This window comes from Ornithorhynchus anatinus, chromosome X1, assembly GCF_004115215.2.
Source record: "Ornithorhynchus anatinus isolate Pmale09 chromosome X1, mOrnAna1.pri.v4, whole genome shotgun sequence".
Classification (NCBI taxonomy): domain Eukaryota; kingdom Metazoa; phylum Chordata; class Mammalia; order Monotremata; family Ornithorhynchidae; genus Ornithorhynchus; species Ornithorhynchus anatinus.
Window position 1 is genome coordinate 69613907 of NC_041749.1, and position 26471 is coordinate 69640377.

General features: G+C 46.7%; 1 protein-coding gene and 1 non-coding gene across 2 annotated transcripts in view; one reads left to right on the forward strand and one right to left on the reverse strand.

Moving 5' to 3' along the window:
- Positions 1-10036: 10036 nt before the first annotated feature.
- Positions 10037-10174, reverse strand: LOC114807233. The gene has a single exon (XR_003755285.1). It is a non-coding gene; the product is annotated as a small nucleolar RNA SNORA7 (small nucleolar RNA).
- Positions 10175-25718: 15544 nt separating this feature from the next.
- The window catches only part of FAM3D (FAM3 metabolism regulating signaling molecule D), a 54074-nt gene continuing 53321 nt past the window's right edge, over positions 25719-26471 (forward strand). The window contains exon 1 of the mRNA XM_029049807.2: positions 25719-25848. The gene's annotated coding sequence lies outside the window, so the exon portion shown is untranslated. The remainder of the gene's footprint in view (positions 25849-26471) is intronic.

A 26471-nucleotide genomic window follows, 5' to 3' on the forward strand; every position in this document is an offset into this window, starting at 1 on the left:
CATCCATGCGGCTACTGGCTAGAATTCACTCCCAGGGTGTTGATACAGGAAAAGGAACTGTTCATCAGGATTTGTCCCCTCCCCACCCCCCCGTCCACACCCCTGATAGTAGCTCCTTGCCAGGCACCTAGCAAAGCAACTTTCTGGGAAGCCAAGCCTGAACCCAATGTTTTTACAGAAAAGCCATTTGCATTCACTGTAGAAGAGCAACTTTTATTTACAATAGGTGGTATCTACCCAGGCTCAACAAGAGCCTCAGACCTCCTTCTCTGTACCCCTGATCCTCTGCCACCACTACCTGCTCTCCCCATCCCACCCCTGTCCATCCCCAGCCTGTTGACATTGCAGCCCTGAGAAGTGGGGATGACCAGGAATGGAAGGGAGTCAGGTGGACGAAACAGCAATGGCAGTGAGATGAGGTCCATCACTTTGGAGGTATAGAAAAAAAAGTTACTAGAAGAGATATAGAATAAAAGGTGCATGGGGCCCAGGGAAACAAAGGAGTGATTTGGGGTTAGGCAAGAGGAAGGCCAGGAAAACTCAAAACTATGGAACCTGAGGGAGGTGGAGGAGGGAGAGGGTGGGGTTGGGGGGCTGGGGTTACATACCTCAGAAAGGTTTACGGAGATTGACAGGAAATATGTTGAGGACATACACTCTGAAGATCTCAGAGGTGCAAATTGCACTCCTCTAACAGGTAATTATTTACATATCCATGTGGATCATTTGCCCACGTGGACACCTGCATTTTCTTTTCCAGGGAAGGTGGCTCAAGTCTCATTGCTTCATTACTCTGTGAAATCCTTTTCCTCAGCTCCCCCGCCATAGCTCCCCCTCCCCCGCCATAGCCCCAAGTCGCTCCCTTTGCTCTACCCCCTCACCCCACAGAACTTGTGTATATATGTACTTATCTATAATTCTATTTATTTATATTAATGCCTGTTTACTTGTTTTGATGTGTATATATCTATAATTCTATTCATTTATATTGATGTCTGTTCACTTGTTTCGATATCTGCCTCTCCACTTCTAGACTGTGAGCCTGTTGTGGGCTGGGATTGTCTCTGTTGCTGAATTGTACTTTCCAAGCACTTAGTATAGTAAGTAAGTGCTCAATAAATACAAATGAATGAATGAGAGAATGAAAATCAGCTCCACATGGTCAAGCTCTGCAGCCAGAGGTCAAGTCTCAGCCTCCCCAACCTTGCCCCAGACTGGCAGAGCTCTTCAGGGGACTGTTATCCCTCCCCTGCAGGCAAGCATTGCCTAATAATTGTGGTATTTATTAAGTGCTTACTATGTGCCAAGCACTTACTAAGTGCTGGGGTAAAGGCAAGGTTATATATATCTCCTCCAAGAGGCCTTTCCTGACTAAGCCTCCCATTCCTCTTCTCCCACTCCCTTCTGTGTCACCCTGACTTGCTCCCTTTGTTCATCCCCCCTCCCAGCCCCACAGCACTTATGTACATATCTGTAATTTATTTATTTATATTAATGTCTGTCTCCCCACTGCTAGACTGTAGGCTCGTTGTGGGCAGGGAATGTGCCTGTTTATTGTTGTATTGTACTCTCCCAAGTGCTTAGTAAAATGCTCTGCACACAGTAAGCGCTGGAAAAATACAATTGAATGAATGAATGGATGGATACAAGCCCTTTCCCTCAAGGAGCTCACAGTTTAAGGAAGAGGGACAGTGGGTAGTTAATCCCCATTCTGTGGATGAAGAAATTGATCAATAGAGAAGTGAATTGCCCTACGTTATATAACAGGAATTGACTACAATTGCCCAACTAATGGGAGGAGTGGGGGTTTGTTCCAGGGTACTAGCTTGTTATGAGGAGGGAATGTCTCTGCTATATTGTATGCTCTCAAGCACTTAGTACAGTGTTCTCCACACAGTAAGCTCTCAGTAAATATGATTGACTGAATGAGAGCCAATGCCTCTTCCATTAGAGCTTGAGGTGATAATAATCTTGCTGAACATAGTCCCTTCATGAGACTGACCAGTGATTTCTTGCAGTTTTACTTGGCCAACCTCTCACCCTAGAAGTCCCCACACTTGCCTCCCTTCCCAAAAAATAACCCATTCTTGCAGGATTGAAAAATACACCAATCGTTAAAAACAAAACAGAGGAAATCCCAACTATAACAAGTGCAGTATATTAAAATGCCATAAAATTCTGTAATTTGGGATACAACTCTTGTCATGTGTTTTATTTCCATCACCTGGGACTATATTTGTGCACTGTTGCATATACAAAGTCCGGTGATACAATACCCCCAAATATTCCAGGAGGCAGATTGAGGCTAGTGAAAAGAGCATAGATTGCAAGTCAGAAGACTATGGATACTAGTCCCAGCTCTGCTTCTGTTCTGCTGTTCCCCTTGGTGAAGACACTTAACCTCTATACTTATTTACTCTTCTGTAAAATGGGGATAAAATGCCTCCATGTAGGATAGCAACTATGCCTAATCTGATGATTTAATATCTACTCCAGGGCTAAGTACAGTGCTTGGCACACAGTAAACCCTTAGCAGTTATTATTATTATTACTATTACTATTATTAGTAATGTTATTCCTGCTCTCCCTACCTCTTAGATTGTGCTCCCGATGTGGGATGAGAACTCTTGTCCAATTTGATCACCTTGTATCTACCTCAGCCCTTAGCCCAATGCTCCGCACAGAGTGAAACTTGATAAATTCCACAATGATTATGATTTTTAAAACCTACCATTTTACTCCCCTGAGACATTCAAAAGTTATGTGTTTGACTTCTTTCCTGTCAAACTGTCTAACAAAGGAAGGCTTTGGAGTCACCTTGTTCTGGGGGAGGCCTTTCCTCTTCAATATGAGGGCTATCAGGAACTAGATTTACAACCAGATGATCACTAGTATCCTAAATTATCCTAAATCTGCCCACAGGTATATGTGACCATCTGATGACCCTATTCCTGACCTAGAAATAAGGTTGGTTAAATCTGGATAAATCATTTATAATGGGTGATTATAAAGTGAGAATTGGTAGCGACATCCTCACGTGGAAGCAAGTCATCGGGCCACATGGGATGGGCAAACTCCCAAGCAATGCTCTGAACACCAATGCTCCAAACACCACCCTGTGATCACCCACACCCATGACAAAGGAAAAGCAGCCAGAACACACCCATCATCTAAACTGTGGCACCTCATCCACTAGATCATCATCCCAGGAGAGAGACCCCAGGGATGTGTGGCTCCTGGCAGGCATGCCTGAAGCAGAGTACTGGAGAGACTACTGTCTGATTTGTACCAGATTCACACTGATTATACCACCAGTGTGGTGAAAAGCAGCCTCCAAACCATCAAGACAGCTAAACGGTAAGCTAAAGAATAGCACTGATCGAACTCTCCTGGGATCACGACATGGGATTTGATCATAGTTTGGCATAGAGGACATGATCTTCGCAGGATGTCAGGCACAAGAAAAGTGCAGGGGGCAGCATCAACACAGCCATATGGTTTCCATAGAATTTATGAAAGCATAAGCATGGCCTAGTGGCAAGAGTACGGACTTAGGAGTTAGAGGATGTGGGTTCTTATCCCAGCTCCACCACTTGTCTGCTCTGTGACCTTGGGCAAGTCACTTAACTTCTCTGTGCCTCAGTTACCTCATCTGTAAAATGGGGATGAAGATTATGAGCCCCTCGTAGGACAACCTGATTACTTTGTATCTACTCCAGTGTTTAGAACAGTGCTTGGCATATAGGAAGCACTTAACAAATACCATTATTACTATTATTACTTTTAACACCCTTCAGTAGATCTAAACTCTGAAAATGATTTAGTAAATTTGGCTGCCCTTGCAAGTTCATTGAGATTCTGAGATTATCTCATGACAGTGTGACAGGCTGGATCTGAGCTGAGGGTAGCCTGTGTGATCCATTCCCCCTCGCCAGCTGGGTAAAGCAGGAGTATGTAGTGGACCTGTTCCTTTTCAATTTATTCTGCAGAGACATGCTGGAGGGTGCAACAAGAGACCTGGCCCACTCCTCTGGGATACTTTTCCAACTCATGAATTTGTTTAACCTGTCTGTTGTCTAATAGAAGCTCTGGAGGATGAGATGTACATCACCCTGATTCTATTTAGTTGCCATTGTTTTTATGAGATGTTCTTCCCCTTGACTCTACTTATTGCCATTGTTCTTGTCTGCCTGTCTCCCCCGATTAGACTGTAAGCCCGTCAAAGGGCAGGGACTGTCTCTATCTGTTGCTGACTTGTACATTCCAAGCGCTGAGTACAGTGCTCTGCACATAGTAAGTGCTCAATAAATACTATTGAATGAATGAATGAATGAATGAGGAATGTCACTCATCTTCTTCTGCATTGTCCTCAGGACAATGAACTGTCACAGTATGAACTGCTTCAGCTGCTTATGGCTAAAATTGCTGGTTTTAATAAGTAATATCTTACCTGGGTGTTGTGCCTTAGACCTGGGGAAGAGATGAGGGAAAAGGTTTAGTGCAGTGCCAAGAAGTGTGGAAAAGGGGATACTTTATACCCCTGAGCTAGAAGCCGAGTCAGTACTGTACTTTAACTGTTCACTCTCCAATGGCTTCTTCTCCACTGCTTTCAAACATGCTCATGTCTACCCTATCCTATAAAGACCCTCATTTGACCCCATAGCTCCCCCCAGTTATCACCCCATCTCCCCCCTACCATTCCTCTTCAAACTTGTTGAGTTAGTTGTTTATACCTGCCATCTCAATTTCCTCTCTTTCAATTCTCTCTTTGACCCCTTCCAATCTAGCTTCCATCCTCTTCACTCCACAGAAACTACCCTCTCAAAAATCATAAATGATCATCTTCTTGACAAATCCAATGGTCTCTACTCCATTCTAATCCCCCTCAAACTCTCAGTGGCCTTTGAGACTGCTGACCACCCTCTTCTCCTGGAAACATTATACAACATCGGCTTCAATGACATTGTCCTCTCCTCGTTCTCCTGTGGCCATTCATTCTCAATGTCTTTTGCAAGCCTCTCTTATGTCTCCCACTTCCTAAATTTGGGGGGGAAGGGAGTCCTTCAAGGTTTGGTTCTGGGTACCCTTCTGTTCTTCATCTACATCCACTCTCTTGGAGAACTCATTTGCTCACATGGCTTCAACCACCACCTCTATGCAGATGATTTCCAAATCTACATCACCAGTCCTGATCACTTTCCCTTTCTTCAGTCTCACATTTCCTCCTGCCCTCAAGACATCTCTACTTGGATGTTCTGCTGTCATCTCAAACTTAATATGTCTAAAACAGAACTGCTTATCTTTCCACCCAAACCCTGTCCTCCCCCTGACTTTCCCATCACTGTAAACAGCATTCTCCCTGTCTCACAAGCCTTGGTGTTATCCTTGACTCCTCTCTCTCATTCAACCCACATACTCAATCCATCACTAAATCCTGTTGGTTCAAACTTCACAACAGTGCTAAAATCCACCCTTTCCTCTCCACCCAAACTCTTACCACTTTAATTTATTTCTTTATCCATTTATCCTATCCTGCCTTGATTACTGTATCAGCCTACTTGCTGACCTCCCTGACTCCTGCCTCTCCCCAGTCCAGTACATACTTCACTCTTCTGCCTGGATCACTTTTCTACAGAAACATTCAATCCATGTTTCCCCACTTCTCAAGAACCTCCAATGATTGCCCATCCACCTCCATGTCAAACAAAAACTCCTTACCATTGACTTTAAAGCACTCAATCACCTTGCACCCTCCTACCTCACCTCGCTACTCTGCTACTACAGCACAGGTTGCACACTTTGCTCCTCTAATGCCAACCTACTCACTGTACCTCCATCTCAGCTATCTCGCCACTGACCTCTCGCCCACGTCCTGCCTCTGGCCTGGAATGCCCTCCCTCTTCATATCTGACAGACAATTAGTCTTCCCAACTTCAAGGTCTTATTGATGATACATCTCTTCCAAGAGGCCTTCCCTGACTAAACCCTCATTTCCTCTTTTCCCAAACCCTTCTGCGACACCCTGACTTGCTCCCTTTATCTTCCCTCCCAAGCCCGGTCCTCTCCCAGACTTCCCTATCACCGTGGATGGCACGACCATCCTTCCCGTCTCTCAGGCCCGCAATCTCGGTGTCATCTTTGACTCGTCTCTCTCGTTCACCCCACACATCCTATCCGTTACCAAGACCTGCCGGTTTCACCTCTACAATATCGCCAAGATCCGCCCTTTCCTCTCCACCCAAACGGCTACCTTACTGCTACAGGCTCTTGTTATATCCCGGCTACACTACTGTGTCAGCCTTCTCTCTGATCTCCCTTCCTCCTCTCTCTCCCCGCTCCAGTCTATTCTTCACTCCACTGCCCGGCTCATCTTCCTGCAGAAACGATCTGGGCATGTCACTCCCCTTCTTAAACACCTCCAGTGGTTGTCTATCAACCTCCGCTCCAAACAAAAACTCCTCACTCTAGGCTTCAAGGCTCTCCATCACCTTGCCCCTTCCTACCTCTCCTCCCTTCTCTCTTTCTACTGCCCACCCCGCACGCTCCGCTCCTCTGCCACCCACCTCCTCACTGTCCCTCAGTCTCGCCTATCCCACCGTCGACCCCTGGGCCACGTCCTCCCGCGGTCCTGGAACGCCCTCCCTCCTCACCTCCGCCAGGCTAATTCTCTTCCCCTCTTCAGAACCCTACTTAAAACTCACCTCCTCCAAGAGGCCTTCCCAGACTGAGCTCCCCTTCTCCCTCTACTCCCTCTACCACCCCCCTTCACCTCTCCGCAGCTAAACCCTCTTTTCCCCCCATCTCCCTCTGCTCCTCCCCCTCTCCCTTCCCATCCCCTCAGCACTGTACTCGTCTGCTCAACTGTATATATTTTCATTACCCTATTTATTTTGTTAATGAAATGTACATCGCCTTGATTCTATTTAGTTGCCATGGTTTTTATGAGATGTTCTTCCCCTTGACTCTATTTATTGCCATTGTTCTTGTCTGTCTGTCTCCCCCAATTAGACTGTAAGCCCGTCAAATGGCAGGGACTGTCTCCATCTGTTGCTGACTTGTTCATTCCAAGCGCTTAGTACAGTACTCTGCACATAGTAAGCGCTCAATAAATACTATTGAATAAATGAATGAATGAACCATGCCACCGTCAGCCTTATGTATATGTATATCTGTAATTTATTTATATTAATGTCCGTCTCCCCCTCTAGACAGTAAGCTCGTTGTGGTGAGGGAATGTGTCTGTTATATTGTTGTGTTGTACTCCCCCAAGTACTTACTACAGTGCTCTCCACAACTAAGTGCTCAATAAGTATGATTGATTGATTGATTGATTGATTGATTGATTGTACTAAAATAAGAACTCTGTATCTCTGAGAACTTCTACCCTTCCAGGAAGAATAGAGGCAAAATAAGTTCATAGCTGTCAGAAACTGAGCGTTAATGAAAGAGATCTTGGGGAGTTTTCCAGGCCATGCTTCTGCCTCTAAACCTATTTACACTGGAGCGAAGGCTTCTGAATCATGTTCCTGCCTTCCCAACTTAGGAAAAGGAGACCAAGAAAGAATCTGGTATTCTTTCCCTCAAACCAAGAGAAACAATACAGAACAGAGCCCCTGCCAAAATCTGCCTGCGCCAGGCCACTTCTTGGAAGTTAGTATCTGGTGCCAAGGAAAGTGTAGGTGCCAAGGAAAGTGCCTCAACAAGGCCTTGGCTATTCACAAGACTTCTCTGTCAAGCACAGAGAGCCTTCCCTGCAGACCCTGACTGCCAGGACTGAATGACCACAGAGGGTGGCAGCCTCCTTTGGCTGAGATTCAGTCCATCAGACAGAAACCAGAGAATCTTTCTCATGGTACCAAATGCCCAGCATTCAAAACACATTGCCAAAGAGCTGCCGAGTCGCCTTCCAGGTCTTCCTATTTGACATATCCCTTCTGGTACCCCTTGTTCGGGGAGGAAAGGGAGGAGGCAAGATTGATAGCTGGGCCCCACCTTTAAGACAAAGGAGAATAAGCAAAAGCCTGCTTTATTTAAGTGGTGATATATCTCCGCTAAGGACTGCGGCAGGGCTCTGAATGAGACCGTCACTCAGCGACCTGCCAGTCTTTAACACCCTAGCTTCAAAATCTCAATTGCCTGAACTCCAGTAATAAACTGAAACTTACTAGATATAAACTGAAAAGCCACCAAAGCATTACCATTCCAAATGGTGCCATAAATAAACTACCAACAATTTACAGTTTTCCTGCATCATTGTTAATTGACCAAATCCAGTGTTGCAGTGTTAGCATTATGCCCTGTTACGCTTTGTAATAAAATCACTGCCTATGCAGAAGAAACAAACTTAATGATATGATACTAATAGAGTTAGAAATTTCCTCTGCTAGCATTAATAATTTACACCTCCATTCATTTTTTAATGCTATTTGTGCTCCTAGAACAAAAAAGCACTGAAATGCTGGCCTCTCAATCCCTCATTTTGTGCCTGTTGAGGGGAAGGATAGCAAGTAACCTGATGAAGGCAAAGGTCTTCAGGATGGGCCAATCAGGATAAAATGAATGCAGTAGAAATACACTCATTTCCCCCAAAATACAAGGGTTATGTACTTGACAAAGCCCACACTAAGAAAAGCTCACGTTGTCGAACACACAACTTGACTGACGACACGTACACAGGCAAAATTGTTTCTCTCAACATCACATCATGTACTATCCAGACCATTGCATGTTATGGGAAGAACGTGCCTAATTCCACATCAGCCTTCCATCTCAAACACATAGTGAAGACACATTTTATAGCAAAACTGACTGTACCAGTGTTAATGTGTCATAACCGTAAGGACACATACTAAAACATTCTTTGCAGAAGTTCAGAGCCTACATAGTTGCTGAGAGTGTAACTGGGTGGATGCCCTTGGTCTCCCCCCACCTTTGTTCCTGCACTATTGTGTTCCTCTCCAAGGCCACTTTAGACATGGGTGTTAGTTTGAGCCATGGGGCTCGGCAGTGGGAGTTGAGGTGTAGGGAGGGAGTCTGGGCAGAGAGGCTAGACATTTTAAATGAAAATGCCAGCTCAAAGGCAGCTGGTGCCATACTCATGCTGGACAGAGGACAGACCAGCTGAAAACCTAATAAGTGAATAGCCACCCTACAAGCGACCCTGTGCGGTTCCATCAAGGGAATCAGGCATGATGACCAACCCACAGCAGAGCAGGGCACTGGCCCTCTCAGGCCCAGGATGTCCCTTTCCCCCCAGGGCAGATACAGGGCAAATTTCCTACTAATGGGGAGCATTGTCGGGTTCTGCAGGTGAGGTTGGGGCTGCTGGAAGGAGCCCAAGCAAATAATATAGGCTAGGCTAGCCCGGTCTGCTCCCAAAGAAGGAAATGAGCAAAGGCTTTAATCCCTCCTATTTAAACTCATCACTGTAGGCGTCAAAGCTCTCCATCGCCTTGCCCTTTCTTACCTCACCTCCCCTATCTCCTTCTACATCCCAGCCCATACACTCCGCTCCTCTGGTGCTAACCTTCTCACTGTACCTCATTCTTGCCTATCCCACCATTGACCCCTGGCCCAAATCCTACCTCTCGCCTGGAATCCCCACCCTCATCAAATCCACCAAGCATTCAAACTTCCCCCTTCAAAGGCCTTCAAAGGTCACCTCCTCCAAGAGGCCTTCCCAGACTTAGGCCCTCTTCTCCTCAGTTCCCACTCCCCTCCGCGTTGCCCTGACTCTCTCCCTACACTCTACCCTCCCCTCCTCACCCCACAACACTTGTGTATATGTGTGTATATTTGTTGTTGTTGTTGTTGTTGTCTTATGTTGTCAAGTCGTGTCCAACCCATAGCGACGCCATGGACGCATCTCTCCCAGAATGCTCCACCTCCATCTGCAGTCGTTCTGGTAGTGTATCCATAGAGTTTTCTTGGTAAAAATACGGAAACGATTTACCATTGCTTCCTTCTGCTCAGTAAACCTGAGTCTCCGCCCTCAACTCTCTCCCATGCCGCTGCAGCCCAGCACAGGTGAGATTTGACCTGTAGCAGATTGCCTTCCACTCGCTAGCCACTGCCCAAGCTAGGAATGGAATGGGTAGGCCTCTGCTTGACTCTCCCTCCCATAGTCGAGACTAGTAGAGTACTGGAAACTCTCCAGTTGTGACCCTGAGAGGTGGTATATATGTGCATATCTATAATTCTATTTATTTATATTGATGCCTGTTGTTTTGATGTGTATATAGCTATAATTCTATTTATTTGTATTGATGCCTGTTTACTTTTTTTGATGTCTATCTCCCGCCTTCTAGACTGTAAACCCGGTGTGGGCAGGGATTGTTTCTCTTTATTGCTGAATTATACTTTCCAAACACTTAGTACAGTGCTCTGCACACAGTAAGCACTCAAAAAATACAATTGAATGAATGAATGAAGAGTTTTTCAATCAACCAATCAGTCAGTGGTATTTGTTGAACACTTACTGTGGCAAGAGTACTGTACTCGGTGCTTGGAAAAATACAGTACAATAGAGTCGGATGACAAGATCCTTGCCCACAAAGAGGTTACAGTCTACAGGACTGTGTTCTTACAGGCTATTTCTTTTCATAAAAATAAATTCAGCCCACAGCTAAACTGAGTTTGGTCCACCTGAGGGAATGTCCAAAGCCTTTGTTCCAAGCTTGGAGTGTCCCCTACTGGTCCCCCTCTGGGGAGAAAGATGATTCTGGGCCATAACAACTTCCTGGGAAGATGCCTCTTGCCCACCCACATTGTGTTTATCCTAGGGAGAGAGACAGAAGGTAACTTTTGGGATGTCCATCCATCTATCCTACCTCACTGCTTGACAACTTTCTATGCAGACTTCAGGCAGAAAGGAAGACACAAAGAAGTACACTGAAAGTTCTCTCAGTCTCTCAGAAACTTCACCCTTTGGGGAGGAAATGAAAATCATTTATATGATCAAAACAACAACAACATGTCTGTGCTTGTACCTGGGTCTGGGATGAAAAGTCTAATTCAGAATTCTCCCCAGGTAGCACAAAAACATCACCCGGGAGCATGAAAGCCACCAGCCCTGCCCAGCAGTTCATTTCAAGTGATTATGAGCAATTTAGGAAATAAGAGAACTGCACCCAGAGTCAGGAAGCAGCAAACCTCTGGGATTTTGTGCTTTCAAGGTGAAGTGAGAAGTAGGCTTTTGCAGGCCCAGCCAGCAGGTGTTCCTCTTGCTGACAGAAAGGAGAGTTTCAGTGTGGTGGCAGGGGGTGTTTTTTCGAGAGCTTAGTGCCAGGAAACGGAGCTCAGCTGGTGGGCAGAACAGAGCCTGAACTGCAGAATTATCAGCAAATGATTGGGCTTGAAGGTTAGTCATTTAACAAGGGAGAGCCTGAGTTGGAAGGGGTCAGGGTAGTGGGGAGGGAGTCACAGCATTTGGGGCTATCTATGTCCCTGAGCTGAGGGCTGTTAACAAAAGAAAAAGAGAGAAGGAGAAGAATCTCCAAAGAATCGTCTTCTCCTCTTCCTCTTCCTCGTCGTCGTTCTCCTCCTCATCAGCATCATCCCATCAGCCACATCATCATCGCCTTCCAAGAATTCAAATTAATGGGCAAACAAAAAGACTTTGTCAGAGGCTGGAAATAGCCTGTTTCTTTGCCCCAGGATGATTCATTTGAGAAAATCAGGAACCTCAGCTTTTAAGATGGCTTTTTCCCTGCTGAAGGAAAAAGGGAAAAGCTGTGGGCAAGCTGTAAATCACCTGGCTTGGAGTGGGCTTCACAAACCCAACAAAGCCTGGGCCGAGGGAACATTTGGATAGGAGGCTGTATGGATCTGGAGTTACTGCATGGTTGTGTATGGTGAGGCTTCAAATGCTAAAAAGGATAGCTGATTAGTTGCTATGCCAACCAAGACTGAATTCCTTGACCACCTTCCCACCCCTGCCCTCGTTCCCTATTCCTTCCCCTAAAAAAGTTCCAGATCTCAACCCAGCTGACATCATCTCCGGTATGTCTTGCCCAGAAAGTCAGATGTGATCTGTTCAGGGCTCAGGGCCATTCTTAAGGGAAGGCAGTTAAGGCAGTTGGCCCACTCTTAAGGAAGCCCCACACTTGAGGCAGGGTGTACCTGAAAGAGATAAGGTGACTGGATACACCAATTTGAATGGGACAATTACACCCAACAGGTGTGTGATGGGACCCCAAGCCCCTCTGCCAAGGGGTAATGGTTGTGGCAGCAGCAATGGCAGCAACTCTTGCCACTGCTAAAGAAAAGGAGAGCTCTTTCCTTGGCATCTTCAGCTCAGTGTTGGCTCTTCTGGGCAGTGACAATAACTGTAGTTGAGCTCAATTGACATGAAATTCCCAGAGAATTTGCTTGAGGTAGCAAACAAAGGTGGGTCAGAAACAAACAAAAATGGACCCCTGTTTAGAGATCATAAATGTTTTCCAGCACTGGCTCTAAGCTTGTCCTTTTTGCTTAGCTTGAGCTGAGTGTTGGGAATCTCTAGGACTACTCTGATCATTAGAATAGTACAGGCAGTCCAGGCTGCCATATAATAATAATTATGGTATTTGTTAAGTGCTTACTATTAGCTGTTCTAAGCTCTGGGGTGGAAATAGTCCCTCTCCCATGTGGAACTCACAGTCTCAATCCCCATTTTACAGATGAGGTAACTGAGGTATTTGTTAAGCGCTTACTATGTGCAGAGCACTGTTCTAAGCACTGAAGTAGATACAGAGTAATCAGACTGTCCCACGTGAGGCTCACAGTCTTAATCCCCATTTTACAGATGAGGTAACTGAGGCACAGAGAAGTGAAGTGACTTGCCCACAGTCACACAGCTGACAAGTGGCAGAGCCAGGATTCGAACCCATGACCTCTGACTCCCAAGCCCAGGCTCTTTCCACTGAGCCACACTGCTTCTATTCCCCCTATTCCCCATTTAGCACTGTGAATATATGCCTTGGAGGAGGGAGGATGAAGAAATAGAAATATCGGACTTTCAGCTGTAATAGGAAAGATGAAATTTTTCTCTTGTCCTCAGAAGCTTAACCTAGTACATAGATATTTGCACCTGAATAAACTATAATTGTAATGGTCCCAGTCTGAGTGTGAAGTCTATTCACGGTCCAGACCCCACCAGCCTAATCATTATTGGTTAACTCTAATGGGAACTTGATACTGTGTTTTAGCACAGCCTGAGGATTTTACATTGATGAAATAAAAACACATGGAAAATTGCCTCCTGAGAAGATAACAAATTGAATGTATTTGATAAGCACTTACTACGTGTCAAGCATTGTTCTAAGCACCAGGGTCTTGTTTTATGCCGAGTCGTCTCTGACCCATAGCGAGGACATGGACACCCCAATCTGCAATCGTTCTGATAGTGTATCCATAGAATTTTCTTGGTAAAAATACAGAAGTGGTTTACCATTGCCTCCTTCCACGCAGTAAACCTGAGTCTCCACCCTCGACTCTCCCCCAAGCCTCTGCTGTCCAGCACAGGTATATTTTGACTTAAAGCAGATTGCTTTCCACTGGCTAGCCACTGCCCAAGCTAGGAATGGAATTTATATGCCTCTGTTTGACTCTTCCCTCCCATAGTCAAGACTGGTAGAGTACTAGAAACTCTCCATGTGCAATCCTGAGAGGGGAAGCATCAGGGTAGTTACAAGACAATCAGGTCCCATTTGGGCCTCACAGTCTAAGTAGGTGGGAGAATGTATTGAATCGCTATTTTGCAGATGAGGGTCACACAGCAGACAAATGGTGGAGCTGGGATTAGAACCTAGGTCCTCTGTCTCCTTGGCTTGTGCTCTTTCCAATAGACCATGCTACTTCTAGAAAGTAGCTTAGAAATACTTAGAAAAGTTTGTGGAAGAGCATTCCTTAATTCACAGCTTTATTTAGTCATTTAGTCATCTGGAGACCAAACAATCATAACTAGAATTTGTTGGAGTCTTTATGGACTTCGTGAATGAGATCTTTCCCTAACTGTCAAGTAGAACTACTATTATGGCTAGCCTGAGATCTCTGTGGGGAAAGGATGACATATTAACAAAGCTTTTTACAGAATATCAAAAGCTGTGTTATGTGGCACTCTACTAACCAGAAAGCTCTAGCCACTGGCATTTCTGATAAGCCCCAACAAAAGAGCAATCTTGGCTGACTGGGAAGCCTCTGAGGGGAAGGAGTTTATAGTGATCGGATGGTGTTTGAGGCCTCCTCTGATGTTAGGGAATGGACTGGTAATTTCAGGTTCTATGGGGTCTCCCTAGAGCCTAATGATTAGCCAACAGGCACTCTTTGTTACCATTTGATTTGGGTCTTTTCAAAACCTCTTCCTGAGCAGGGTTCCCACGGCAGGCTTGACTCTGAGTTAGCCAGAATTTTGACTATTTCTCCAGAATATTTGGGATCGTTCCTCTAGAAGCTGGATAACAAAACTTAAATCATTTCTACATGGAAACGGCATGGCCTAATGGGAAGAGCACAGGCTTGAGAGTCAGAAGAACTAGTTTCTGATCCCAGCTCCACCAACTGCCTGCTGTGTGATCTTGGGAAAGTCACTTAGCCGCTCTATGCCTCAGTTTCATCATCTGTAAAGTGGGAATTCAATACCTGTTCTCCTTTCCACTTAAATCTGTGAGCTCCATGCGTGACAGAGACTTTGTCCAACCTGATTACCCTGTATCTTTTCATTCATTCATTCATTCAATAGTATTTTTTGAGCGCTTACTATGTGCAGAGGACTATACTAAGCACTTGGAATGAATAAGTCGGCAACAGATAGAGACAGTCCCTGCCGTTTGACGGGCGTACAGTCTAATCGGGGGAGACGGACAGAAAAGAACAATGGCAATAAATAGAGTCAAGGGGAAGAACATCTCGTAAAAACAATGGCAACTAAATAGAATCAAGGTGATGTACATTTCATTAACAAAATAAATAGGGTAATGTAAATATATACAGTTGAGCAGACGAGTAGAGTGCTGAGGGGATGGGAAGGGAGAAGGGGAGGAGCAGAGGGAAATGGGGGGAAAAGAGGGTTAAGCTGCAGAGAGGTGAAAGGGGGGCGGTAGAGAGAGTAGAGGTAGAAGGGGAGCTCAGTCTGGGAAGGCCTCTTGGAGGAGGTGAGTTTTAAGTAGGGTTCTGAAGAGGGGAAGAGAATTAGCCTGGCGGAGGTGAGGAGGGAGGGCGTTCCAGGACCGCGGGAGGACGTGGCCCAGGGGTCGACGGTGGGATAGGCAAGACTGAGGGACAGTGAGGAGGTGGGTGGCAGAGGAGCGGAGCGTGCGGGGTGGGCAGTAGAAAGAGAGAAGGGAGGAGAGGTAGGAAGGGGCAAGGTGATGGAGAGCCTTGAAGCCTAGAGTGAGGAGTTTTTGTTTGGAGCGGAGGTTGATAGGCAACCACTGGAGGTGTTTAAGAAGGGGAATGACATGCCCAGATCGTTTCTGCAGGAAGATGAGCCGGGCAGTGGAGTGAAGAATAGACTGGAGCAGGGCGAGAGAGGAGATCAGAGAGAAGGCTGACACAGTAGTGTAGCCGGGATATAGCAAGAGCCTGTAGCAGTAAGGTAGCCGTTTGGGTGGAGAGGAAAGGGCGAATCTTGGCGATATTGTAAAGGTGAAACCGCCAGGTCTTGGTAACGGAGAGGATGTGTGGGGTGAACGACAGAGACGAGTCAAAGATGAACCGAGATTGCGGGCCTGAGAGACGGGAAGGATGGTCGTGCCATCCACGGTGATAGGGAAGTCTGGGAGAGGACCGGGCTTTGGAGGGAAGATGAGAAGCTCAGTCTTGCTCATGTTGAGTTTTAGGTGGCGGGCCGACATCCAGGTGGAGACATCCTGGAGGCAGGAGGAGATGCGAGCCTGAAGGGAGGGGGAGAGGACCGGGGCGGAGATGTAGATCTGTGTGTCATCTGCGTAGAGATGGTAGTCAAAGCCATGAGAGCGAATGAGTTCATCAAGGGAGTGAGTGTAAATGGAGAACTGAAGAGGGCCAAGAACTGACCCTTGAGGAACTCCAACAGTTAAAGGATGGGAGGGGGAGAAGGTGCCTGCAAAGGAGACCGAGAATGACCGGCCAGAGAGATAAGAGGAGAACGAGGAGAGGACGGAGTCCGTGAAGCCAAGGTGAGATACGGTGTGGAGGAGGAGGGGATGGTCGACAGTGTCAAAGGCAGCAGAGAGGTCAAGGAGGATTAGAATGGAGTGGGAGCCATTGGATTTGGCAAGAAGGAGGTCATGGGTGACCTTAGAGAGAGCAGTCTCGGTAGAGTGGAGGGGACGGAAGCCAGATTGGAGGGGGTCTAGGAGAGAATGGGAGTTAAGGAATTCTAAGCAGCGATTGTAGACGACTCGTTCTAGGATTTTGGAAAGGAAAGGTAGTAGGGAGATAACTGGAAGGGGAAGTGGGGTCGAGAGAGGGTTTTTTTAGGATGAGGAAGACGTGGACATGTTTGAAGGCAGAGGGGAAAGAGCCATTGGAGATTGAGTGGTTAAAAATAGAAGTTAAAGAAGGGAGGAGGGCAGGGGCGATCTTTTTTAAAAGGTGAGCGGGAATGGGGTCCGAGGCACAGGTGGAGGGGGTGGCACTTGCGAGGAAGGAGGAGATCTCCTCTGAGGATACTGCAGGGAAGGATGGAAAAGTAGGGGAGAGGGTTGGTGGGGAGGAGGGGAGAGGGGGAGGGGTGACTTTGGGGAGCTCAGACCTGATTGTGTTGATTTTTGTGATGAAGTAGGTGGCCAGATCATTGGGGGTGAGAGATGGGGGAGGGGGAGGAACAGGGGGCCTAAGGAGAGAGTTAAAGGTCCGGAACAATTGGCAGGGGTGACGGGCATGGGTGTCGATGAGGGAGGAGAAGACGTTTTGCCTGGCGGAGGAGAGGGCAGAGTTAAGGCAGGAAAGGATAAATTTGAAATGTGTGCGGTCGGCTTGGTGCTTGGACTTTTGCCAGCAGCGCTTGGCAGCTCGAGCATAGGAGCGTAGGAGGCAGACAGAGGAGGTGATCCAGGGCTGTGGGTTAGTGGAGCGAGAGCGGCGGAGGGAAAGGGGGGCGAGAGAGTTGAGATGAGTGGAGAGGGTGGAGTTGAGAGCGGAGACCTGATCGTCGAGAGTGGGAAGTGAGGACAGGGCAGCAAGGTGAAGAGAGATGCTTTTGGAAAGATGGATGGGATCAAGAGAGCGGAGGTCTCTGTGGGGCAGTAGCAAAGATTTGCAGGGGGAGGGAGTGTGAGAGATGAGGCAGGTGAGAAGGTTATGGTCAGAGAGAGGGATTTCAGAGTTGGTGAGGGAGGAGATAGTGCAGCGGTAGGAGATGACGAGATCGAGGGTGTGACCGAGTCGGTGAGTGGGCGCGGTATGGTGGAGCAGGAGGTCAGCAGAGTCGAGGAGGGATAGCAGGCGGGCGGCAGAGGAGTCATTGGGTACATCCATATGGATGTTGAAGTCTCCGAGGATCTGAGTGGGCAGAGAGAAGGAGAGAAGGAAGGTGAGAAAGGGGTCTAGGTGGTTGAAGAAGTCGGAGGTGGGACCAGGAGGGTGGTACATGACAGTGACAAGTATCTGGAGGGGGTGGTAGAGGCGAATGATATGGGCTTCGAAGGAGAGGAAGGAGAGGGAGGGGGGAGGAGGGATAGTGCGGAAGCGCCAATGGGGTGAGAGGAGGAAGCTGACGCCTCCTCCCTTACCGGTGAGTCTGGGGGAGTGGGAGAAGGAGAGGCCTCCGGTGGAGAGAGCAGTGGCGGAGACTGTGTCTTCGGGAGTGAGCCACGTTTCTGAAAGGGCGAGTAGGAGGAGAGAGCGGGAGAGGAAAAGGTCATGGATGAAAGGTAGTTTACCTGGAATGGAGCGGGGGTTCCAGAGGCCACACTTGAAAGTAGCTGTGGGTGCGGGGGGGGGGGGGGGAGAGCGGGGGGAGGGGAGGGTTTGGATGGGAAGGAGGTGGCGGGGCCCTGGACGGGGAGAGGAGGATGAGGGGTAGCAGTGGGACAGGAGGACTGGGATGGGGCGTGGGTGGGGAAGAGAGAAGGGGGGAGGGAGTGAGGAGGGGTTTGGTGGGGGGAGAGTAGGGGGAGGGGGAAGAGGGGTAGTGCTGGTAAATTGGGGTTCTAGGGCGGGGGAGGGGAGGGGGGAGGAGGCAGAGAAGAGTGGGAAAGAGCTTAGTGAGAGAGAGGAAGGGGAAGGGGAGGATAGGAAGGGGCGGGAGGGAGGAGGGGGGGAGAAGGGACATGGTGAGGCCAGAGAGGTGGGTGGCACCACTGACAACAATAAACAGTAACAAACGAAATCGGTAATATAGCAACATGATACAGTATGATACAATACAATAGTGTTAATAAGTGGGCGATGACCAGGGTCGGGGGTAGGCTTGATTAAGGGCCGACCTGATCAAACTCAAAGTCAAGCAGCTAGCGGCCGAGAGAGTCCCAGAGCTCTTGACCAAATGTCTCAGAGGCGGCGGCGGGGGCCCAGAGGTTGTCCGGGGGGGGGGGGGGGTGGAGGGCGTTGCGGGCGTAGGCGGCGGCTAAGGTAAGGTAACACGGTGAGAACAAGGACATCGTCGCCTGGGGCGGGGGCGGGGGAGATGAATCACCTCAAGGGGGAAGAGGGAGTGAGGGCTTCCCAAAATGGCCACTTCAGGCGGGCTGCGGGGGGGCGGGGCGGTTGGGGAGCACAATGTCCCCGGGCCCGAGCGGGGGGACACAATGTCCCCAGGCCTGAGCAGGGGGACACAATGTCCCCAGGGTCGAGAAGGGGAGCGCAATATTCCCGGGCCCGAGCAGGGGGGTAGAATGGGAACTGGTGGCTGGGGGCCTGTGGGGGTGAAGAACCTTAGAGTCGGAGTTCCCGAGCGGGGGTGGGGAGGTCCAGGTTGGGAAAGGATGAGGCGGGCGTGGGTCCGGGCGGTCCAAGGCTCAGCTCCCCGGGGGAGGCGCCAGTGCTTAGTATAGTGCTTGCACATAGTAAGCACTTAACAAATATCACAGTTATTATTATTATTATCATCATTATTGAAATCTAAAAAAACCCAGACAACCATATATCCTGGAGGATTTAGACATTCACCTGCCTGGAAGTGACTGAACCAAATAAATTATTTAAATACATTCCAGTTCTATGATTCTTTGCAATATTTACTTGCTACAAAATATTTTGGAAACCCCACTTGGGACTTGGGTCTTTTCCATGTTGCAGTTCTTTAAAATTCACACTGTATTACCTTTTTTCCCTTCACTGAAAACAGTTTAAGCAGCTTCATTAAATGGCAGAAATGTTTGGATGATAAAAATAAATGCAGTTCTGAGATTATAGCCAGAAGGGTATAAGCAACGAAGAGTAAATATCCAATCCCCTCCAGAATTGTAGTTCAAATACCTTTGAACTATAAATCAGACACTCTATAACATTTGGATGCATTGCATTTGGTTAACAGCCAATGAAATGCAGACATATTAGGTTGGCCCAAGACATTAAATGAGCCAAAGGATGGAACTCTAATTGTTCAGTAAATGTAATGGAAATATATTAGGACCAGCAAAGTAAAAACAACCCACGATATTTTATGTTGCAGTCACAGAATGTAGTCCCTGGGTGAGTCCCAAATATACCTTCATGCTTCAACCTATGAGAACTGCTTTAATGTAAGAATATTAGACTTTGATTGAATTCTGTTCAACTTCTCCTTTGCTGCATAAAGAGGCTGGGAAGGTGAGTGCTGAAAACATCGTGGTCTATTAAAGTGGGAAATGCAGATAAAGAAATAATTTCATTTCAACTCCTTTGAAGTGAAAAATAGATTGGATCCATTGGGCAACTCAAGTATCTTCTACATGTTTCCAAGGCAAAGGCTTTCCTTCTTCAGGTTTCTGAACACTCCCTCCCCTCCTCCCAGCCCAACCAGGTTCCTATTGTTTTGCTATTTAATACAGATTGAGACACACTCAACAAATGGCTAGGTGCTTGGGGAACATGAACATGATGGCAGTCTAGAGACAGTGGGGGTTTTTTTCTAGGATGGTTTGATGCCTCTATTGGGAGAGTGCCTGGGCTTTGGTTGTGCAGAAGTGTTCCCAAGCCTTCCATTATTCAAGAACAAAGTGCCTCCATTAGAGGTTTATTGCTAGTTACAAGTACTACTAATCTATTTAAATTCTGTTGACTTAAGCTTTGTCCTGTTGCTCTCTGTTAAACTGGCTTCTCTTCCCCTGTAATTCAACCTCCCGGTAATCTAATATAGTACCATTTCAGCTTTTTCTTTCCCATCCTGAAGGAATTTTCCCTTTTGCCCTAATAAAACCTTTCTGGAGTCTGAGGGTACCCTGTGTTGGGGTGACTGGGTTGAGGAAAGAGGAAGGGGGGGAGCAGTGGGGGGAAAATGTGATTTTCAGGCTGTGGAACAGAGGCTTAATTGCCCCATACTCCAAAATTAGGAATATTCAGAGGTTGCTCATGATCAGTGTTCATGTTCTGTGAATTTGACTAATGCAATGGAAATGCACTCTTTTAATTCTTAGTATTTGTTATCTTTCCAATGAAAAACACTCCTATAAAACAGTAAAACTGATTGGGTCATATTGGGCTGGATAATAAACTGAATATTTTTGAATAGATTAATTTCTCCTTTAATGCTCCACCAGTTTATTGTTTTGCTTGATTTCAGGGTTCAGGCCTTGCATACTCCGGGGCCTCACAAACTATTTCGCTTTCCATCACTGAGCCAACAGCATCACCACCAGGCCAAACCAGCATGCGTCATCTAAGGAAGGAGGAAGCCGTTTTCATGCCTATAACAGTTAGCCATTTAACAGAGTATTTCTTGAGACCCCGGTACACTGGAGGGAATTGTTTTACACTTTAATTGTCTAATATAAGTTTTATGGTAAGTTTGTCTTTATTTTCTTTCAATTTGTCCATGAAGGAGCTGAAATAACTGCACTCTGCCTCCTTTCCAAACGTTTTGACAGGCAGAATTAGTGTAAAAGTGCCAGTTAAGCTGCATTGTGAGAGAGATTATAAAATGCAATTTCCCGGTGTAGGAATGTGACATTTTTCAGCCCCATGAATAATTGTATTCTGCCAGGAATAAAACGTGCCCTGTAGACCAGCTGAGAGGATGGAAATAGGAGTTTGCTTTTCTTTCCCCAGCTACGGGGTACCTTCATGGTCACTGATGCTGCCTCTTCCCAGGCCCACAGGGCCTGACCTGACTCTAGGCCTGGGGCACTTGTCCTTCTTGCTCCCTGTTAATCAGGGCTCTGCACCTTCTTAGTTCAGACACTGGACTCACCTTTATGGATTCTGGCAATAATAATAATAATAATAATAATAATAATGGTATTTGTGGATACCATATCCATTGTCCCTGCCAGCTGTTCCAGATGTTCAACTCTTTCCTCAAACCTCCTGTCCTCCCTCCCCCCATCTGATTCCCCTAATGACCTGGCCACATACTTCACAACTAAGTATGTGTGAAGATCCCTCCTCTTGCCCTCTCTAAGATGCTACAAATTGTCAAAGCAATATCTCAAGAGGCAATCTCTTGCCTACTCTCAAAATCTACACCCTCTACCTACAATATCTGACCCCATCCCTTCATACCTTATCAAAACACTTGCCCCCTGCATTCTTCCCTCCCTGAGTGCCATCTTCAACTCTTCATTCTCCAGTGGCTTCTTTCCCACTTCATTTAAACATGCTCATGTCTCCCTTATTCTAAAAAAAGTGTCCTTAGCCCCACAGCTCCCTCCAGTTACTGCTTCGTCTCCTTACCATTCCTCTTCCAACTCCTAGAGAGAGTTCTTTATACCCACTATCTCCACTTCCTCTCCTCCAGTTCTTTCCTTGATCCCCTTCATCTGGTTTTCATCCCATTCACTTCACAGAAACTACCCTCTCTAAGGCCACCAATGACCTTCTTTCTGCCAACTCTGATGGCCTCTACTCCATTCTAATTTTCCTGGACCTCTCAACTGCCTTTTACACTGTTGACCACTCCCTACTCCTTGAAACTCTATCCAACCTCAGCTTTAGTGACAATGTCCTCACCTGGTTCTCCTCCTCTATCTCTGGCCACTCATTTTCAGTATCTTTCATGGACTCCTCCCCTGCCTCCCACTTCCTAACTGTGGGAGCCCCTCAAGACTCAGTTCTGGGTCCTCTTCTATTTTCCATCTACACCCACTCCCTTGGAGAACTCATTCTCTACCACGGCTTCAACTCTCATCTTCATTCATTCATTCATTCAATCATATTTATTGAGCGCTTACTGTGTGCAGAGCATTGTACTTAGTGCTTGGAATGTACAATTCAGCAACAGATACAGACAATCCCTGCCCAACAATGGGCTCACAGTCTAAAAGGGGGAGACAGACAGCAAAACAAAACAAGTAGACAGGCATCAATACCATCAAAATAGATAAATAGAATCATTGATGTATATACATCATTAATAAAATAGAGTAATAAATAATATATACAAATATACACAAGTGCTGTGGGGAGGGGAAGGGGGTAGAGCAGAGAGAGGGAGTGGAGGGAATGGTGAGGGGAGGAGGGGCAGAGGGAAAAGGCCTTCCCAGACTGAGCTTCCCCTTTTCCCTCTGCTCCCTCTGCTGCCTCTCTGCCCCCCCTTCACCTCCTCTCAGATAGACCCCCTTTCCCCCCTTTTCCTCTGCTCCTCCCCCTCTCCCTTCCCCTCCCTTCAGCACTGTGTTCATTTGCTCATTTGTATATATTTTTATTACCCTATTTACTTTGTTAATGAGATGTACATCCCCTTGATTCTATTTATTGCTATTGTTTTTGTCTGTCTCCCCCGATTAGACTGTAAGCCCATCAGTGGGCAGGGAGTGTCTCTATCTGTTGCTGAATTGTACATTCCAAGTGCTTAGTACAATGCTCTGCACATAGTAAGTACTCAATAAATACTATTGAAGCAAAAGGAGGGCTCAGTCTGAGAAGGCCTCTTGGAAGAGGCAAGTTTTCAGTAGGGCTTTGAAGAGGGGAAGAGAGTTAGTTTGGTGGATGTGAGGAGGGTGGGCATTCCCGGTCAGAGGTAGGATGTGGGCCAGCTAAACTGAGAGGATTCATCCCAGGTGAAGCAGGATATTACATAATCATCATTATTATTACATTTGTTAAGCTCTTACTTTGTGTCAAGCACTGTTCTAAGTGCTGGAGTAGACACAAGTTAATCATGTTAGATAGAGTCCTTATCCCACATGGACTAAGGCATCTAAGGAAGAGGAAGAACAGGTTTTAAATCACCATTTTAAAGACAAGGAAACTGAGGTACAGAGAAATGAAGTGACTTGCCCAAGGTCTAATTCTAGGTCCTCTGACTCCCAAACCTGTGCTCTTTGCACTAGGCCATGCTGCTTCTCGAAAGACCCAACCACCCTTTTGACCATGGCCAGAATTCTGTAATTAGGCCCTTGAATAAGGCTGCATCTCCCTCCTGTCAGAGTACCCACGGGCTAAAAATCCTCCTCACGCTGGCTGAGGTTGCTCTTTATTGAACAGAACCAGTTATTACTAGCAGCTAAATAAGCTAATAGGAATATTATTTCCCCAGAGTTTGGTTGTTTCTGATTTAGAACACCTTATTCGAGCTGAAATTCACAGTGCAGCTGAAATTTACTTCCGACATATCTGATTATAAAATGGTCAAGCACAGTTATAGATGTGTGTGTGCGCATTCATTTTGAAAGCACACAGTATATTTCCACCATGAAAAGGAGTTGAAGATGATATTACATTTTAAAGTCTTCCCAATTCCTAGAATTAATGAGCAATACAGTTCATCAGCCCAGCCCCTTAGTGGCCAAAGTGAACCTGATTTCATCTGTTGATGGAGCTGTCAGGTTAATACATTCTTCAGATCTGAATCAGCCAGCCCTCTTTACGACTGCACCTTGAAATCTCTCTCTACTCCGTGAAAATGAGTCTGCCCCCAATCTCCATCTTGGTGCCTCTGTGACTAGTAAACTGACAAATAAAGCTATAGCCCTATTGGTGGAGCTGGGGAGGAGAGTTGGGGGAGGGCAATCCTTTTAATTTCTCTGCAGGAATCATTCATTACTCCTGACCCAGTGCTAAAACATCTCCAGATTATAAATATGTCTCTAGGCTGTAAGGCATGTGACTGCTAATTCTGTTGAACTGTACTCTTCCAAATGCTTAGCACAGTGCTTTGCACATAGTAATCACTCAGTAAATCCGGTTGATTGATGGATTGATCTGCTTGGTTCCTAAATAGATGTGTAACAGCCTAGGAGTACAGCATGTGGTGAGGCCATCCTGTGTCTCTGTGAACTAAACTTTCCAATCAATCCATCAATCAATGGTGTTTATTAAGTGCTTACTGTGTGCAGAGCACTGTACTAAGCACTTGAGAGAATACAACAGAGTTGATAGACGTGATCCCTGCCCACAAGGTGCTTACAGTCTAGAGGGAGAGACACATATTAAAACATATCATAGATAGGGAAATGGCAGAGTGTAAGGATAGTTCTGTTCCCACTACCTACCACTTCAGGTGGAGCTGCCAGGCTCCAGAGGTATGCAGCCAAAGCTCCCCTTCCCAGTTTGGGAGACAATCTCTGTTTTGCTGTGACCTTGTTGGCTCTCTATATGTTTCTGGGGAACCTCCCCCTCCCTCCCTCCTCCCCCACCACCTCAGTGAGGCTCAATCATAGGGGCACACCACACCCAGCATGCTGAGACCTAGAGGTCCGCAGACAGCTTTCCCAATTCATCAGGCCCCTCCTGGAGATGGCCAATGCTCCTTCCCCACAGAAAAAAGAGTATAAAACAGGGCCTTACCAAGGCCTCTTCAGAAATCAGACAAGTCATGCTAAGAAATGATGGAGGACACACATAGCCTCCAATTCAGGGTCAAGAATCTGCTTTTTTTAATGGTATTTGTTAAGCGCTTGCTATGTGCCAGGCACTGTACTAAGCGCTGGGGGATGATACCAGATAATCAGGTTGGACACAGTCCCTGTCCCACATGGGGCTCACAGTCTTAATCCCCATGTTACATATGAGGTAACTGAAGTCCAGAGAAGTAACATGACTTGCCCAAGGACACACAGCAGACAAGTGGCAGAGCCGGGATTAGAACCTAGGGCCATCTGACTCCCAGACCCATGCTTTATCCACTAGGCTATGCTACTTCTCATCTACTCTCCCTAATGCTGTGTTTTTGTAAAACCAGTTGGAGTGAGGTGAAACTGAACTAATAGCTTTACCAGACTGGACAAGCCCAACCTGAAACAGCGGGGGTGGGGGAGGTGAAGAAGGGGCGCTTTGTGAGGAAGGCAGCAGGGATTGGGGTGCTTTCTTTGCATGATGACATTAAAGGAGTGGGGTACAAAGCACATGCCAAGAGAATGCAGTTCAAACTTCAAAAGTGCATCCAAAGTGATAGCTGACCCACCATGCAACCTGGTTTTCATCCACATGCCTTCATCAGCAAAGGCTTCAGAAAAAAAGTACAAGCTCTGAGAGCTCAGGTACGAATCTACCTGCGTATGAGCTAAGGGTATAATGCTATGCCTTGGCAAGATAGCATGTTCTTTCTGTTATTTCCTCATGAATGAGTACCCAGATTAAACTTCCTCATTCCTGGTTGTATTGTTGTGCTGGGTTGGATGTAGCGAATGACAAACCGTTGGGCTAACGAGGGAGGCGGGCAATATCGTTCGTGGAAAGGCAGGGCTGGGAGGATTCAGTTGGACTTGGAAATGTCTCTGTCTCCTTAAACCAAAGAACCCTACTCTGTCAGAGTACACCAATATATTTACAGGAGGAAGAAACACCCAAAGGACTCAGCTCTGGGAGGTATGTGCAGCAGAACTGGAGAAAAGTGGGGCTGCTGGGAGGGAAATCAGCTTGGAAATAGAGTAATTGTTTTCCTTGTTTCTTCTTTTGCTTCTTACTTAAACCGATTCTTACTCTTAAGTGTCCCTACGAGAGCTGAGTCACTATGGGGGACAGGAATTGTTCTTACAGGAAGCAGCTTGTAGAATCATTTGTTTATTTTGCTTTTTCCTCCCAAGGAATCATTCTTTCTGCAGACCAGGAAGTGAGTTGTGAGGCTGGTCGTTTATTAGTCAGTGGTAGCTTTGCAGTTCTTACTGGCCAAGATTGTTATGAAAAAGTAGGTAAAAGGAGAGGGGGGAAAAACAAAGCAAGGAAAAGAGGGGTAGAATGTGATCTAGAGGGACATTCCAGTTACTGGAGATATATTTCCTTGACTACATGACAAGGCCAAAACTTCCATTTCCTATAGCAGGATGATAATCCCATGGCCTCTTCCTCCCACCAGGCCCTCCTGCTACCCCCACCTCCAAAACTGGAGCAGCTATACCAGCCCCATGTGGGACAGGGACAGGATTCCATCTGATGATCTTATATCTACCTCGGCGCTTAGTGCAGTGTTTGGCACACAGTAAGGCCTTAAC